This window comes from Rousettus aegyptiacus, unplaced genomic scaffold, assembly GCF_014176215.1.
Source record: "Rousettus aegyptiacus isolate mRouAeg1 unplaced genomic scaffold, mRouAeg1.p scaffold_m13_p_12, whole genome shotgun sequence".
Lineage (NCBI taxonomy): Eukaryota > Metazoa > Chordata > Mammalia > Chiroptera > Pteropodidae > Rousettus > Rousettus aegyptiacus.
Window position 1 is genome coordinate 24,281,592 of NW_023416287.1, and position 14,745 is coordinate 24,296,336.

Here is a 14,745-nt window from a genome sequence, read left to right on the forward strand (position 1 = left end):
TGAGAAGCAGGAAGGATATAACCCCTGGGCCAATACCATCCCCAGGCCAGAAAGCGTGGGCAGCCAAATCATTTTATCAATTCAGTAAGTAGATGCCAAAAAGGCCGATGAAAACACCCACTCCTAATTTTAAAAACAAAAACCTTTTCAGTGAAAATTAAAATACTTGCTGAATATCACAAGGAATATCTTCTGAAAACAAGGGAAAACACACAATGCTATGTACTTGTCATGCTTTTACATACTTTTTCTTCATAGTTTGTACTTCTTAAAGGACTTGCAAAATAAGCATAGGTATGTATCTGAAAATCTTGATGAAATGGGCAATTCTTCTAAGAAAACTATTTTTTGAAAACTTGAGCAAACAACAATATACAAATAAAGTTACGGAAGCAAAGAATTATGCTCCATAAAGGTGCCAGGCTCAGACAAATTCACAGGCCAGTTATTCCCTAACCTTTCTGGTAAGAAATGAAAAATAGGAATCTTCTGAATTCCTTCTGGGAAAACTGACAAACCAACAAAGAAAGCCCCAGGGAAGAAAACTGTATGTTAACCATGCCATTCCTAGATTCTTTTTTTTAACTTTTGCAAATGTGACATGCAAAGAATGACATCTGGTTTCAATCTTGATTTCTTTGATCCATGTGTCTACGGTTCTCTTATAAACTGTAAGTGCCTTTTATCCATTTTTTCAGTAGGTTTGGTTTTTCTCTCATTCATTTGTAAGAGTTACTTGGAAGTTAAGGACATTAACCCTTTGTCATGTTGCAAACATTTTCCTCAGCAAAAGCAAATGACTTTTTTTTTCCATTCTGTTTACACAACCTGAAATAAAGGTTTTTAAATCCCCAGTCAAATCTAATATCTTTTTGCAATTTCTTCTATCACCTTTTGTGCTTCAAAAGTCCTTCCCAATTCAAGATTAGGGAACTATTCACCATCATTTTCGGCTGGATGGTTTTGGTCAAAATCGTTTTAAAATGTTTAACAGACATTCCTTTAAAAATACACGTCCAATAAAATCACTGCACTAAGAAAACAGATGAGTATAATTATATTCACTTTAGTTGTAGAACAAGTAAATGCTCAATATTTATATTTAAGGATTGTATAAATTATAACAGTAAAATAGTTTATGATAAAATACTACAAAATCATTCTATAGTACACTACCTGAGGAAATGGGGAAACAGTCAAAATTTGTTACTAAGTGAGGGAGAAAGGCAGAACATCTCTATTTTTACATAAAAACTATACTTATTTGTCAAGCCAGGCAATGTAGACAATTACATGTGATCCTCCCTGGGTGTCAGATTACAGGTGGTGTCTTATTTCTTTACGTTTTTTTCTGTTTTACATATTACTAATGAAAATGTATTATGTTTGTGATCAGAAAAATATTTTTAAATTCATAAATACATATGTAAAACAAGCCACTAAAAATAATTTTTCCCACATGCTTAAGTTGCAACAGTCTTTCAAAAAAAATTGAAGGATGCCTTTCCTTCACATAACATATTTAATCCCCTATTACAAATGGGATAATAAACATTTAAGAAAAGTGGGTGCTTCACCAATCTTCCTAATTACCTGAGAATCTAAGGAGTAATGCCTGATTTATATTCCTGGCAAAATGACCAAGTTAAAAAAGCACAGCCCAATGGCAATTATCAGTGATAAGTCAGACCCTGTTAACGTAAATGGTTCCATTTTTTCCTTAATAAACTGTACCTTAGCATGTGAATAAGCACTGTTGAGTTCGACTAAACTGAGAAGACTATTTTATGTATGCTCACCCCCAAAGTTCCGAAAACCTTTCCAAAACGTCTGAGTGGTCATGATTAGATAATAATCAGATTGAAATGACTGGATGTCAGAACTTTGAACTCAGAACCAGGGAAAGACCAGGCAATGGACAAGCTGGAGTTCAAGACAGGCTGCTTCTTCCAGGCTGTGCCCCAGTGTCTGAACGAGCACCCTGCCTGAAGACCATGCTCAATAAAGGTGTATGGGAGAAAGAATACAAATGGTTTAGAAATCCTGCAGCCCCACCCTCTGAGGGCAGTGAGGGGCACAGAGGAGAAGCAGAGACTCACCCAACTGGAAGCAGTCAGGGAATCAAAATCCAGACCAGACTCATTTCTCATTAGAAACTATGGAAAGGAAAATACTGCCAGGAAACGCACAGAGGATACTTAGCGCCTGCTCCCTGTGGTGTACTACACACATTATTAAGTTCCCATCCACGACCTCGAGGAGTTAACAAGACTAATAAGCCCTAAAGTCTAGTGTTTCCAGAAACCTGGAACACAAAGGAAACCCCATTTTTTGGAAAAAGCCTAAAGGATATAATTAAAAAGAGTCACTTAAGGCTATTCTCTAAGTTTGATGCGAATGTTTCAAGTTTTACTTTTTAATACACTACTGGAGCAAAAGTAAGAAATTAAAGCACAAGAGCTCCATCAACCCAAAAGAGACATCATATGTGCCCAAAGAAAAAAGCACTAAATGCCAAAAGTATTCAGGCTTAAACTTGAGTGGAAAGCTTGTAAATGACACCCAGCTCCACTTTCTGGCTATTTAGAATAAGAGCACCCAACTTCCAGGCCATCCTATTTAAAATTCCTTTTTATTAAGACCATGAGGTTGAAAAATCTTCAAGTTCAAATGTCACTCTTTCTTAATTCAAAGGTGGCAGCTGATTATTCCAAGCACGTTTCAGTAGGCAAGCAGATCTGAAACCTAAAAAAAATTTCACATGAAATCCAGGTCTGATCAATTTTTATTCATCTTTTAGGAATATATTTCCTTAGAAACTTTAAAGTTTGAAAAGTGAGATTTTTATTTTGAAAACTAAACTCCAAGAAAAAGATCTACAAATAAATCTTCTCAAATACATCACAATGTTACAAGACAAAGTGGAGAAAATATCTGTAACATGTATTAAAGTGCCAATACCCTTGATATAAAAAGAACTATAAATTACCAGGAAAAAGATGAACACAAAACTAGAAAAATTGGTAAAGGAAATGAATATGCCGAACGAAATATAAATAGCGAAAATCGCACTGAAAAGTGCTAGTTATCATAGAAAAATAGAATAAACACAATGATTCTACTCTTTGCCCATACTGGGGGTGGAGTGGGGGGGGGGAGGAGAGAGAGAGAAAGAAAAAAGTTTAAATATAGCATAATTCCTAGTGTGTTAACCAGGATGCCGTTAAGTACCCTGCATGCAAGTTATGTATGTGTCAAAGCCTTAAAAATGCTAACGATGACCCTTCCAAAAACTGTAGTCTAAAGAAATAAGCAGAAAAATGCACATAGATTTCAGTACAAGGCTGTTCACTATTGTATTATGTTCACCGCAGCAAAAAAAACGGCTCATAAGCTTAATGCCCAACAATAGAAGGATTTGTCAAATAAAACATGACGTATTCAGCACAAATGAGCTGTTAAGAACCATGATTTAGAGAGCAATTTAATGATTTATTCATATGCCTAAGATACATTTCTAAGTAAAAAAAATAGGTTTAAAAAGTCCCTATACGATCTCTATTTTAAACCAAATACAAATATACATATATGTGTGCATATACACATACAAATTTTACTTTCAAGTAAACCAGAAAAAAAGAATATTCAATCGGTAAAATACTTTACATGTAAGAGTTTTTGCCACAATCCTAATATTCCAATACAGGACACCAGTCCCACTTCCAGTAATTCTGATCTTAATTCTAACCAATACTGACCAATAACCTTTTTACTTCAATTTTAATTCTAACCAATAGCTTCTGTATTCTTAAATAACTGACAATCCCTAAAATAGCTGCAAATTTCCTGTATAGTCTTCTCAAATCGTTCCATTTCCTATGGCTAAAAGGCAGAACACAAAAATTCCTGAGAAATGAGGAACACTCTCCAGGGACCTGACTCTATCCTTGCTCTCTCTACAGACCAGGACAACTACAAACACCCAGGAAGAAGTCAACAGCAAAATCATTTTATTTCTGGGGAAAACAATGTCAGTGATAACATTAAATGAAAAGAAAGTACATAAACAGACCTCTCTAATACATTCTTCACCAAAGTGACCAAATGTTTCACACATGAGGATCTACAGCTATGCACAAAAACGGTCTGCTCTCATCCCAGAGCCAGGAACAACAGTTGATCAGAGCACAGCCTAAGCATTGGGATTTTTAAAAATTGCCTAGGTGATTCCGGTTTGCAGGCAGGGTTGAGAACCATGCTTTAACTGAAAATTTGAACTGAAAATTTCAAACACTCTCCAATTTCAAAACTTAATACAAAGCTATAATAAGTAAGACAAGTTACTGGTATAAGAATAGACAAATAGATCAATGGGAAAGAACAGAAAATCCAGAATTAAACCTTAACATTTATGTTGGGTGATTACAGTCAGGTGATTTCAACAATTGTGCTAGAACAATCAAGGGGAAAGAGGAGTCTTAGTCTTTTCAACAAACAATGGAGACTGGAAACAATTGGAAATCCACATGTACAGGAATGAAGTTGGATCCCTACTTCACACTAGTCACAAAAATTAACTCAAAATGGATCAAAGACCTAAATCTAAGAGGTAGAACTATAAAACCCTTAGAAGAAAACATAGGGGCAAAACCTTTGTATCCTTGGCTTAAGCAGTTGTTTTTTAGGTATGACATCAAAAGCATAAGCAACAAAAACAAAAACACACAAATGGAACTGCAACAAAATTTTAAACTTTTGTGTTTCAAAGGACATTCGAAAGAAAGTGAAAAGATAGCCCATAAAATGGGGGAAATTATTTGCAAACTATCAAATTAGACTGGTATATAAAATATATTAAGAAATCTTACAACAGTTAAAAGATAACCCATTAAAAATGGGCAAAGGATGTGAATAGACATTTCTCCAAAGAAGGCATACAAATGGTCAATACGCACATGAAAAGATGCTCCATCTCAGTCATTAGGAAAATGTAAATAAAAAATACCTCTTCACACCTCTTAGGATGGTTATAGTCAAAAAGACAATAACTCATGTTAGTGAGGATGCAGAGAAATTGGAACTATCATCTATTATTGATGCACCACTCTGGAAAAGTTTGGCAGTTTCTCAAAATAGTAAACATAGAACTTTACCATATAACAGCAATTCCACTCCTTCATATTTACCCAAGAAAACTGAAAACAGGATCACACACAGACACATACACAAAAGTTAATAGCAGCATTATTCAGAATAGCTAAAATGTAAAAACAATCCAAATGTCCATCGACTTATTGGTGGATAAACAAAATGTGGTACCATTACAAGCTAAAGCATGGACAAGCCATAAACATATTATGCTAGGTAAAAAGACAATCACAAAAGACTACATACATATGGTATGATTCCATTTGTATAAAATGTCCAGATAAAGGAAATCCATAGAAATAGTGTAGAGCAGTGATTGCCAGAGACTGAGGAGAGGGAAGGATGAGGAGTGACTGCTACTAAGTATGTGGCTTCTTTTGAGGGTGATAAAAATATTATGAAATTAGATAGTGCTGATGATTATACAACTCAGTGAATATAATAAAAACTGAACCATATCCTTTAAAAGGTAGGGTTTTATGGTATGTGAATTATATCCCAATAAAGCTTTTTTCTTTTTAAAGTTATTCTATGGCAAGAGTCCCTCCCCTGTCATTCCCACAGAACGCCACATGGCTCTTTTACCATAGGGTAGTATGAATAAATAACCTTTCTAACTCAAAGGCTTTAATTTAGAGCCATGTATTTCAAGACCAGATCACAAAATCAAATTAGCATGTCATAACTTTTTATGAAATAGAAATAGAAAATATCAGAATACACAGCATGTTAGGTTATGTGTGTTTTTTGTGAAACTTTTTAAGATACATATAGATATAGATAGACAGACAGATATAGACTTATCAATGAAGTCAGTCAAAATAAGCCTAGAAAGTATATTTTAAGAATTGACCCGACATCCACTCAAGAAGCAAAATAATAAGCACAAGATCTCAGAGTTAAAACAGAAATTGAAAAAAAAGTTGAAGCCACTTTGGAGCATCACCCTAAGCACTGACCTAAATACTAGAAAAAGCGATCTGGATCCCACGTCCATTTTTATTGGTCAAGTAAATTAAAAAGATTCCCTATCCCGTGTACCTCTCAGGGTTTCTGACAGAGTTCAGAGGAGCTTCATGCTCCCAGGTCATTCAGGGTCACTGCCAGTAGAGTTGGCGGCTGATCCATCCATGTGTGAAGGAGAAGGAGGGTGCAAACACCACATTTTTGCCCCAATTATTCAAAACAGGGGGAAACGCAAGCTGCAGCATGGACAGCCTGGAAATGCGGGGCCCGGAATCACAGTGGGTGTCAAGAAGCAGGTGCAAAAAAGAACTTCAACGGAAAGGGCAAAATCAGTATTGCTAGCACATTCAGTTTATCTACACAGGGATGAAAGAATAAAGGAAGAGAAACAAGAACCCACAAAACTTCTGAGGAAGAACACTTTCAAAGACTGTGGGTCAGAATGCCTGACACAAAAGATGCCAGCAGCTGCACAACAGGATGGTGTGGCTAGAAAACAGAAGCCCTTGGGATGAACCTGACAAATATTAACTTGTATAATTCCTCCTAGCAAGAAATTTGAGGTCATCCTCAAACCAGTAGAGAAACTGGACTGATTTGGTAAATTACCACAATAACAGGGACAGATTCTACCAAGAATTTTTGTGGTATATAAAATTCCAAGGTCAATGTCAAGATGACAAACTTTGCTCATTCAAAAACATCACGTATGACACTGTCATTTAGTGGAAAAGACATTGATAGTAGGACACTTCTTTAATATTAAATATTATATACAATATTGCACTCCAACAAAAATTGAGAAGAACCACTGTCACAGTTAAACCCCTTCTGTAAGTACTCTACAATTTAATAAGAAAAAGAAATGTATAAGAAAACAAAATAATCATTTGCAGCAATTATGATTACTAAGAAACTCAAGAAAATCGACTAAAGAATAAGAGTTTGATTAGGCAGTATAGCAGACACGGTGTTATTCCTTTTTCTTCATGACACACAAAATGACTCCATTTCCCATCCCCCTTGCACCTAGGATGAGGCCAAAAAGACTGTGGGAAAAATACGACTACACTTCCAAGCTTGGCCCATAAAATAATATTCCATGCACGAAATTCCATGGCAAACTTAGAGGCCACATTTTGAAGTCAGTTGTGTTCTAAGATGGAAAGAACCTAGTTCCCCCAACTTATTACTTAGGGAAGAAACCACCTAGAAAAATGTGCGCAAGAAATAAATTTTTATTGTGTTAAGACACAGATTTTAGCTAACATTAACTACCCTGAATAATACAGGCAGTTAGTTATAAGATATATAGACTGCCAGCTGTCTACTTCCTTTATACTTGCTCTGTACCAGTTAGAAAATAATGTATGTGGGGAGAAGCGAGGAGCAGGGGGAAATAATCTCATTCTAAATAGCAAATATTTTTCAGTAAAGAGCAATAAACAAGTAACCTGTAGACCTTATGGTAGAAAATGCTATAAAAATGAGATATACAGAATGCATAAATCAAAAGGTTTATGCTTGTGACAGAAAATTCAATATTATAAAGCCCCCCAAATTAACTTAAACACTAAATGAAATTTCCCAATAAAAGTTATTTTGAAACCTTAAATTGAAAAAAAAAATTGAGTGTGGGCATTACAAGACAGTAAAACACAATGCAAGGTGATTATAATGATGAAAATAACAAGGTCATGGCAAAGAAACAGATAAATGGAATAAAACAATAAGTCCCATGACAGATCTAAAGATTCAGCATGACTGAGGTGCTATTTTAAGTTAATAAGAAAAGGATGAATTAATGAATAAACGGTGTGGGAATAAATGTAGAGAAAAAATAATCTTTACTTCATATACAAATATTAACTGTAGCCAAATATTAAACAAAAAAAAAGAACTAAAGAAAAATATAGGTGAGTATTTAAAAAATCTTGAGGTAGAGGGCATGAAAAAGAAAAAGACTGACATATATGAATGCAAAATATATAATATTTACAACTTATGACCAAAAAAATGTAAATCTTAATAGCATATTTCTCAAACACAATGAAAGTAGGATCATATATAACATTTAAAAGCATCAATTTTACAAAGATTAAGGAGGAAAAATGATTCATATTAAACCAAGCACTGATGTTTCTGAAGCAGAATTTTTAAATTCACATTAGTTTTAGATAAAACAGAAGACTTAAAAAAGAAGTGTCATGCTTGTTATACTCCCTAACACATGCATATATATTCCCCCATACCATACATCTGTGGAATAATTTGTAAAGCAATGTCTTAATAGATAAAGAGCTCTTAATAATAAAATATGAATTCTACAGAAAAAATTTAGCACTAATCACATATATTACTATGAAACAGGGGTAAACAAACTTTTTCTATAAAGGACCAGATAGCAAGAATTTTAAGCTTGCAGGTCAAATGGTCTCTTGAATGGACATGGCTTTCAGCCAGCACTGCAGAGGGGACAAGGATTTCAGCCAGCACTGCAGAGGGGACAAGAAAGCCAAACCAAATTTGAGGCTGAAACTCCAACTACAATGCAATGTATGAGAAATCTCATTTCCAGCAGTGCTTTCCATCAGGATCGGGAGGAGAAGACCATCACGGAGTTCTAAAGGCAAGACCTCGGTGAGAAAGTGCTGATCCAGAATGAAAAAGTTAATGCAGGTTTAATTAAACGAAGCTGGTGTGTGTGTTCGCTTGAACAAAGAAAAGCCACCTCAAAGGAAGACTATGTGAAAGAGGTGCATGTGTTAGGGTGGGAGACTGTGGGAGATTCCTAAAGAACGGGGAAACTAAAATGAAGGAACAAAGGACCCAAGCTAGGGTGCACAAAGGCAAACACGGTAGCCAGTAATGAACAACAGGCAGGATAAGAAGGCAGGAGAAAGGTTCTGCTCTCTTTCAGCCTTCAGCCTGCAGACTGCCCAAGAGTTTTCTACAACCCACATTTCAGCAGGTCACTGCCCTCCAGGAGTCTCTCCGTGACAATATTCGAGCTTCACAATAAAGTGTCAAAGTACTCTTTGCACCCAAATCCTCAGCCTCCTACCAACCATCCTAACACACTTAACCCCTCTCACAGACATCGCTCCTTTACTCATATGCTGTTCCCTCTTTTCCCTGCCCAACTCTATCTTCAATCCCAAATCCTTGAAAAGCATCCTGGAACATAGAGGCACAGCATGATTAAAGTCTAACTTAGAGCTTGACATTCAGACCAGCCTGGGGTCAAATTCTGACCCTGCCACTTGGCAGCACCATGATCTCAGGCAAGCGGCTGCCCTCCCCTACCAAACCTCAGCATCCTCAAGTGTAAAAGAGGAATAGTAATACCTACTTCACAGAGCTGCTGGGATTAAATGACTTCAATGAACACAGGAAGTGCCGGCAGAGCACCTGGCACCCACCTGATGATAGCTCTCTGTCCTTTCTATGCCAAGAGGGACTTAGAATCCAGACAAGATTTACGAATAGTGTTCTATCACTGAGGGCCCCACAGGTTACTGAAGCATTAAGAGCAGAATCAAGATCCAGGTGTTAACTTGGAGAAGTTAACCAAGCCTCAGTTCCTTCACTGTTAAAATGTAGACCGATAATGACCTCAAAGTGCCCAGCACATAACCAATGCCCACTGGCACCATCATTATTGCACTGGTCCTATTAGATGGGGGCCATCTAGTCTTTGCTGGTTCCCCTATATTGCTTGGAAAGGCTCTAGAGAAAAAGTGCACCTTTTAAATGCTCTCACATTCAATTTAGAAGATGGAGGACTTCATCTCTGTAAGATTCACATACATATGAAAGAGGTGACCATCTAGGTGGGTGCACCTACACAAAGCACTCATCGAGATACCCAAGGACAACTGAAATAAGAGTCTGAGGACTAGCTGTTTGGGGCAACCCCTACAGAAAGAATCCATGAATGAAGGCCTTCCTGACCACAGACCAGAGAAAGCCATGGTTTGGGGCAGCCAGGCAAGCAGAGGCCCAAGGCAGCAATGACACAATGGGGATCAAAGGATAAAACTGAAGAACTCACTGAGACTGGAAAACAATGCATAAGGAAAAATTCGAGTCAACATGATGGCAAATAAGAAGAGGCTACAATCTAAAGTTGCTGAAAAGTTCATGGCAGTGAGAACACTTGATTTAAGTCCTCAATATAATCCTCTATGAAATTATACACTGTTCACTATTACACTGGACGTTTAAGATATTTCTGTATAGAGTGTATATGCAAATCATGTCTACCACATTCCCTGGGATTTAGGGTCTTGTTAAGGGTCATTTTTGATGAATCTATATTTTTGCTTTTTGTGCTATCTTACGATTCTAGGCCTGCATAACACGTACCACCACTAAATAGTGCAAGAAATGGATAACGTATAAATGAGTAGATAGAACTCTCTTCCATGGAGAAGATTTCTATGGAGGGCCTTAGAGGTCACAACTAGACCTAAGGTCAAGAACTTGCTTAAGATTAGAGGCAAGAAGACAAATGACATGAGATATTCACAAAAAAACTTCTATTTCCATGGAGGAGGCCTTCCCCAACATATCTGCCCCTTCCTTTACAACGGCATCTGCATATGTCAGCTTGGCGTGTGACAACTTAACATGCCCTAAAACTGCTCCTTAGGCATCTCAGTTAATAGCTACTTTCATTCTAGGTGCCCAGGTTAGAAATGTTGGCATTGCTGTCAACTCTCTTTCTCACCCCTATATCTGGTCCATCAGCAATCTCCTCAGCCCCACCTCAGAATCTGATTACTCCTCACTGTCTCCCCATCGCCAACCCCCAGTCTCCCTGGTCTGACCCACCACCCTCAGCACTGAACTAACTGGTCATCCTGCTGCCCTCCTTGCCCTCCCTGCCTTCAGTCTCCTAAAGCCACCTAAGTTGAAGTCACTCCTCTACTCAAAACCCTTCAATGGCTCCCACCCCCTTCTCAAAGAAAAATCTACAGACCTTAGCTCAAATCTACAGACCTTACCTTGCAGTCACACAGCCTTACATGATCCAAGTCCCATTGTCTTGCTGACCTCAAAAATAAATGCTCTCCTTCTGCCTCGGGGCCTTTGCATTTGTTGTTTCCTTATGGGGAATGCTCTTCCCCTAGATATGACTCACCTCCTCCTCATCTTTACTCCCTGATGACTCAGGCCTTCCCTGTCTACTCCTCCTAAAATTTCAGCTCCCACCTCAACACTTAATACCCACAATACTACCAGATTCTACTTCAGAGCAAAGTCTCATTGTCTGCCTCCCCACCAGCATGTGCACTCCACAGGGGCAGGGAATCTCCATGCGGCATCCGAAGCACCAAAAACTGTCACACAGGAGTCCCTCAATAAATGCATTAAAGGAGTGAAAGGACTATGAAAAGTATAAGCTGCATGCAGACCTCAATCATTGGAGAGCCAACAATCTAGCACCTGTGACAATATAACAGGCTAGAAATCGCAAAGCCAGGGAGAAAACGAAGAGTGCCATAAAGTACACAAAGGGCTTCTTTTGATGCCATGGCAGTAACGTATACCTTAAGGTGGAGCAGGAATGTTCCCTAGCAAAAGAATAAAAGAAAGCGCAGCCACACGCCCTCTGAGGAGAAAGCATAACTGGAAGAACAGCAGGGAGTAAAAATGAATTAATGAGGTTATCTGGCTTTGTGACTAGTGTGTTGGAGGTTTTACAGGCAAGGCCTGGAAACAGGTCAGGGAAGAACTGTAAAATGTTTATATTAAAAAAGCCTAAGAGGATTAAGTAAAAATAAGTTTTTAAAAAGCTTTCATTTACAAATGCAAAGCACTATATACCTGCAAATTATAACTGTTGACTTTTAATTCCCTTAACCAAAATGGGAAAATTCCCTAAGCTACCAGTGGTGCCAGAAATGAGTCCCTAAATGGATCCAGGTTTGTCTTTAGAACACTGAAGAGGATGGTAATAGCCAACTCAGGATTTCCAAAATCCAACAAACTAAACCATAGGATCCTTGTGGGCAAAGGACTAGGACTGAATCAACAATGACTTGAACATCTGGCATCAAATTAGTGAATGGACTGATGCACTAACATGAACTTGCTCCCGTGTCATCTAACTTATTTCTGCAATGCCAAGTCTACTAGCCTTTGCTACACAAATGGGATCAGGAGTGTAGCATGAAACCTGGCAAATGCTCCAATATCCCAGCCAGGTACATTCATAAGCATTTCTGAAACATCCTAACAGACATTAAAGCTCTGCTTAATTAACTGTGCCACAGTCAGAAAGCACATTCATGGAGGGGTGGCCAGGGGAATGGGATTGTCAATATGCACAGTTCTTAAAATACCTAGTTTCTTAAAAAAAAAGAAAAAAAAAAGAAAAAAATCATTCCCCATTCTGAGCAAAGAAACCAAAAGAAAAATGCCCTTGTATTCGAAGAAGCCATTTTGGCAAAGGAAATAGTCTAGAAAGCAGATAGCTCACGCTCAGGCTGTCAGGTGAGACAGGTAGCCTGCTGGACCCACCCGCTTGCCTCCTTTTAACAGGTATACCACAGGTTATACTGTGCATGCCCACTGCTGGCCTTTTAAAAGGCCGGTGCCCAAAAACTATTAAATTTTGGATGAGTGAAAAGAGACCAGTAGTGATAGGTTCACAAGTGACCCTGATAGAGTCAACTGTAACCCATCCAGAACAGAATTCACAATTTTTGAGCTTGAAAGGCCCTTTACAAATCTCACCAGAATCAAACACCAGGGGCTAGCAAAGTCAGGTGAGAAGGGGAAAGGCAGGTGCAGAAAACTGGAAATGGTGAGGCCCCAGCCTAAGAGTATTCAAATGCAAAACCATAATAAAATGCTGCAGCCAGTCCTGATTCTAGCCTCCGCCTTTAGAATGGCTTTTAGAGAAAAAAACTGGCAGAGGGAGGTCACATGGCCAACTAATGACAGCTCAAACCAGACTGTCTAGGGACTCCCGGTCCCAAGTCCTTGCACATCCCTGGCCTTCTCTGCACATGGGATGGCCCAAACGTCAGCAGGGACATCATCTTCCCCCTCCTGCCTCCCTGAGCTGCAAGAATAAAAGTAGCAGGTACTGCTAGCGCGCTAGACCCAGAAATCCCTTATGGGTGACTTTCCTCCACCTGCAGTTGCCCTCATTTACCCTTTGCCCTGACAATCAAGAATTTCCCATCAATCATGCTTAAAACCCACAGCCTGCAGGCCCAGTTCCTGTCAACTACACATCCAAGAGGACACATGGTGTCATAGGAAGGAGAAAATTCTGCGCCCTTAAAGTAGTCACACTCGAAAACGTCAATTTCTCTTTCCAGCACGGTGGCAACAAGGGGAACCCGCGGTCCTCGGGAACAGACCAGAGGGAAAGAGCCTGCGCTGGGGTCCGAGCAGCTGCTTCTAAAATTACTTGGCGCAGCCTTTGTAGGAGAAAAGAAAGCCAAAATGGAAAAGGCGCCCCCCCACCTCCGCTCACAGCCCCTCTAGATGGCCCTAAAATCCGGGGTGCGCCGAGCGAACCTCCTGCGGCAGAGCGAGGGGAAAGCGACCCCAAGACGTGGGGGCCGAGGGCCAGGGAGGAGGCGGTGGCGGCCAGACGGGTCCCGGGGGGATCTCACTTGACTCCCCGCGGCGCGGCCTGAGGGCCCGAGCGCACTGAGGCTCCGAAGCCGCGTAGGGGTGAGCGCCTGGGGGCCCGAGCGGACTCGGCGGGGACTGGAGGTCGCGAGACATCCACGCGCCCCGCCGCGAAGGGCCGGCGTAGGGGGCGCAGGCCGCTCAGCGGGGCCGATGACAGCGCGCGGGGGCCGTGCCAGGCCGGCCTCGTGGGCGCGGCGGGCACCTCGCGACCCGGCCCGGCAAGGGCGGCCCCGCGGGCCGGGTGGGGGGGGACGCGGCGGCCCGGCTCTCACCTGGCTGCAGCTTGCTGGGTTCCCGTTCTGCCGCCGCGCCTGAGCACCGCACTGCCCGCCGCCGCCACTCAATCTGCTCTGGTCCCCGCGACAGCCGCCTGCAAAATGGCGCCGCGGAGGGGCGGGCCGGGGGCGGGGAGCTGCGGAGCCGCCCGCCCCCGCGCCGGCCAGGGGCCCACCTCCCTCCCCGCCCCCGACCCTCGCCCTCCCGCCTCCCCCCGGAGCGGAGGCTGCCCCCTCACTCCGGAAGGCGCAGCCTGGCATCCCCCGGCTCGCACCCCCTGAGGGGTTCTCTGTGCGCCCCCACCACGTTCCTTTTATTTCCCTCCGCTGCGTAGAAGCCGCCCCACTTCTCGTCCCTTTCTGTCACACCTGCTCCTGGGGACCCACCTGGAACGCAGAGTGCTCGCCTTTAGTCTCCCCCTCCTGGTGTCCCCTTTTTACCCTGCCTGACGCTGAGCCCTGTCAGCGCTCGGTGAAGATAATCACGCAGCTCGTGGGGCACTAGGCTTAGTGCGTTGGATGTTTTAAGGCAATTTCGCCTCTTCTCCAGTTAGGCCGTCAGTTTTTTTAACTGACTGGGGAAAAAGTCCCCCCTACATTATGCAGATAATAAGGTCATATGGTCCGAGGCGGCCCCTATAGACCTGAATGCCCTGGGGATCGAGTTTAAGTGCAAGTTCTGATTCAGTGGATCTGG

At 40.9% G+C, this 14,745-nt stretch overlaps 1 protein-coding gene across 5 annotated transcripts in view; it reads right to left on the bottom strand.

Annotated features, from left to right (window-relative positions):
• The window catches only part of SLC23A2 (solute carrier family 23 member 2), a 112,230-nt gene extending 98,087 nt beyond the window's left edge, over positions 1-14,143 (bottom strand). For 4 of the 5 annotated variants that reach the window (XM_016134384.2, XM_016134088.2, XM_016134531.2 and 1 more), the window contains exon 1: positions 14,046-14,143. The gene's annotated coding sequence lies outside the window, so the exon portion shown is untranslated. The remainder of the gene's footprint in view (positions 1-14,045) is intronic. The other variant, XM_036229640.1, reaches the window with a different exon arrangement.
• Between the last annotated feature and the right edge of the window lie 602 nt (positions 14,144-14,745).